This window comes from Pinus tabuliformis, chromosome 9 (assembly GCF_031772625.1).
Source record: "Pinus tabuliformis cultivar Carrire ecotype Pingquan chromosome 9, CPIR1, whole genome shotgun sequence".
Lineage (NCBI taxonomy): Eukaryota > Viridiplantae > Streptophyta > Pinopsida > Pinales > Pinaceae > Pinus > Pinus tabuliformis.
In genome coordinates, this window is record NC_142307.1 from 1432363082 (window position 1) to 1432367451 (window position 4370).

The following is a 4370-nucleotide window of genomic DNA, read 5'->3' on the forward strand; positions in this document are numbered from 1 at the left end:
CTTTCCCCCTTCAAAGACAAATCCATAAAAAAATCATTCGCCAAAAAAGTCACTAAGTATTTTTACACCTATATGTACACCCTTTGGAATATTGTTTATCTTCAAGCCTTTTGGAACCTAAAATGACTCCCCCACATATGAACAAGTTTCCAAATGATTGACAAGATGAGGTATGAGGAGAGAGTCGAAACCTGATCCTCCCGCCAAACCAAAAATGATTGATTCGGGCATTGAAAAAAACTCAAGGGTAAAATAAACCTATCCATGGGCCATGTCCAAGCCTTACCCACAATCTACCATGGAAATGATAACAGGCTCTAACCAAATTTGGTAGAACTCAAGTAGGTTGCAAGAATAATCTACTTGAATATCTTTCATGCTAATCCCCCTAAATTCTCATCGCCATATTTGGACTACTCTATTATAATAGAGTTGTATATATACCATATTTTTATTCCAAGTGTTCAAATTATTTTTATTCTAACAGCTAAAAAGATACACAAAAGTCCTGTTGGCTATATCTTTCTTCCGATTTGTTTGTGGATGGGATGTTGTAGACCTCTTCAACTTTGTGTCCATTTTTTCCTACAATGTATTCCATAAGGCATAATTATTTCCATTGAATATCAAAGGTTTGTTTTAAGAAGAATCTTCTTGGCTATCCATTTTATTGTAGGATCTTCCTTCCAATTATTAGACTGTCTCTGAAGGATACCCACTCTAATACCAGATTTTGAAGATAAAATAATACTAAGGGGTGGGGGGGGTGTGGGTTGAACCAATATTATATAGTTTATAACAATTTTTAAAATCTTAATATCTTTCTAATAGGACATACATAAATAACACAAATAAATATGCACACACATAGATTAGGAGACTTAGAGTTTTACATGGAAACCTATATGGGAGAAACTACATAACAACTTCTTCTTTACAGGTGAATGGAGGAACCAACCTACATTTACATTAATTTATTTTGCACCAACTAGAAGGAGACACCCATCACCTAATTTATAGGAACCAACTTGAAGGATACACCAGTCCCTTGATTTACTAACACAAACACAAAGTAGGCACCAATCCTCTCACAATTTTATATTTTGAAGTTTAATATTTATTGATTTAATCAAATCCTTATTTAGGTACAGTCAATATGTTTCAAGTTTGCACATTTCACTTTTGATCTAGTCTCTATTTAGCTCATAGTTTTTGATATAACTCATCTTAACATTCAATCACAAATTTGATTAGCATTTTGATCTATTTTGGTCTCTGACTTTGCATAATTTTCAATTTCACCACACTCTAATTTGTAGTTCAATCTATTCAATATCTCTCTGCTTAAATTGGCTTACTCCCTTTCACTTGGTATAGTACTAATATATAAGTCTTGCTAGTTTTAGCAACTCATTCTCACATATGCACAATCTCAACAACATTTTCAATTTCTTAACCCTATGTTTATATATTATGGACTTCTTAACCTTGGGTATAAATCCATGGTATTGACCCATGGTATTGTGGATTGACTAGGCCTCACAACTTTCCTACACACTCTTAAAAGTCTCTTGACTCCCATAAATCTCACACATTGCTCTCCCACTACTACATTACAATTCATATTCATAATGACACTATCTTTAATTTTTTTGTCAATTGTTAGTCCCTTCCATCCAATCAATTGAATCATAGCATTTGAGCGACTTTAACTCAACGTGACCATATTATGTGACCATGTCCTTTGATGAAATCATGACAATAGGAACATTGGCCTTTCATATCAAATATTAGATTATTTTTCATATCTCCTTAGCTCTAATCTCTAATCCATCCACAAGGGCTTCATTTGATGAACCTACAACATATCACATGCATTTGTGGCATTCTAAATAATACCCTTAATTTGACTATATATTGGAAAATACCTATAAAAACCACATTATTTAACCCCCTACCAATACGAACCCAATACACCTTCCCAATTTGAAAAACCCCTACTTTCACTAGATATTGTAGGTATCCATTTTTTCATTATATTTTTTATACCCCTTTATATTTTTTCATTAACTTTGAGCTCCATCTTTTATACCTGCCAATATAAAAACCCTTTACGCCCTATTATATGCTCAATAGATTACGTCATTTTTTCCTCAATATATATCCCCCATTATGAATGCATGTGGTATGCTATTTCTCTCCCAGTGAAGCTCCTGTGAAGCCATCAAGCGCTTGCAACTGTATGTTGCGACATTGGTCCTAACATATCACTCCAGTATCCTTCCAATTGCAGATGTCCTAGTACCAATAATTTAGCTCGAAGTGCTAAACTGTTAAGCACCTATGACTTGACATTGTGACCAAGTACTTATATATCGAATAACCTAATATGGAAGGAAAACTCTTGTTATGCATCTCAATACCATAGTACTCTAGTCCCTTGGTATAGGGCCCACAAGGGTTGAGCCCTTAGCCCTGTGACTTTTGGCCCATAACCATGATTTTCAATTTTTCCAGCCAAATCTAAATACACAAGAAAACCTTACCATACTAGGTTTTGGAACAAGTCTCGAGACCTCTGGTTCTACAATGTTAATCCATCATAGAACAATAATTTTTTGCCACATGGTTCTTTTGACATGTCATCTATGCCATGTCATATGTTCCATGTAACATTACGTGTTGGAATTGACATTTCTATATAAATATAAACTCTAATCCTTGGTTCTCTAGTATCGGGGTCCCAACCATTACTACATCACTTTCCACTTCACCTACCATGCCATTTGTTGCAAACAATCATTGTCTACCACACATATGAGTGGTGGCATGCACCTACCACATGTCACCTACGAAGTGTCTAGTTTGTTGGCCAAAAACTCTATTTATGCCTACCACGTGTTACTTTTTGTCGCTACCATGTCACATAGACTACTACTTGGTGCCACATCATCTATTCCACGTCATATCATATATTGACCTCTACTCTCCGATGTTTATGCTATATGCCCAGTGCCCAATATATTTAAGCTATGATAATCTTCATCTAATATATTTTAACTTAACATAAGCATGGTTTAAATCACTAAAGAAGCACTTGGTATAGTCCCATCCGATATTAATATGCATTAGCATAATAAACCTATATGATACTACTAATCATGGTTTGATTATGGTTAAGCATAAATTAGTGGGTGAGATTAAGAAAGTGGCATGGGTAGATAAATTCATTTGATCTAGTTATAAAGTTTCACCCTTAATTTATATACTGCATCGTGCATTTTGGGATTATATAATATACCCTGCCTTTGCTTTATGGAAGAATGGTGGTGGTGGGTGGGGGGGGGGGGGTTATTGAAGGTGGTTTCCAAAATTTGCTAAGAGCTCCCCATTATGCCTATACATCTTCCACACGTCTTGACAGTTTACTGCCTAGATAGCCTCTTGGATCCCCCTTTTGATTGAAGGTCAAGCATGTTGGGACCCCATGAAGTGGGAAATAACTGTTGATATCATATCTCTTCCATATTCAAGTTGTCTACTCGGCCTTTTTCTTCTTCTGATGTATAACTTCCTTTGTCATCATTTGCACCTAAAATAGTCTCCCTACCCATTTGTTTCCTCTGCTACTTGAACTTCGAAACCTTCTTTGGCATCAATGAAAGTACAATAGCTTACATCAATGACAACATATGTGTAACATAATGTCTGTTACATGCTACATTAAATGTAGAGCAAGAAGCATAATATGTGGTGACATGTGGCAGGCAAGCCATTAGATGTTAATATTATTAAATCAAAAGGTAGGCCTACATGATCATTCCAAATCCATGTATTAATAAACCATTGGTGCATTCATCATGCATGTGGAGGCAAGATATCAACATTAGGTCACATGCATATACTACATTCATATTAACAATCATAAACAACCATATAAATCACCATTGTTAAAATTAAGTAACATGTGTTCCATATCAATGCTTAGTGTTTCAATCTATAAGTGCAAGATATACCATTAACAACCAATGTTTTGTGTATGCAAAGATTCACCTTAAATCATATAACACCTATTATAATGGAATTTGATAAGGTTGAAACAACATTATGTGTGTGTATATATATACATACATACATACATAAACATATCCGTATATAACGTTGTTTCAACCTTATCAAATTCCATTTGCATATGCATTATATGATACAAGGTGAGACTTTTGTATACAAATAAAATTGGTTTTTAATGGTATATATCTCTCTCTCACACATAGAAATCCCAGTCTTGAATCTATAGGATTCATTTTCTTTTATAAGGATTTGACATCACTCACCAAATAATTTCCACACCAATTATCACTTAGGTAAAT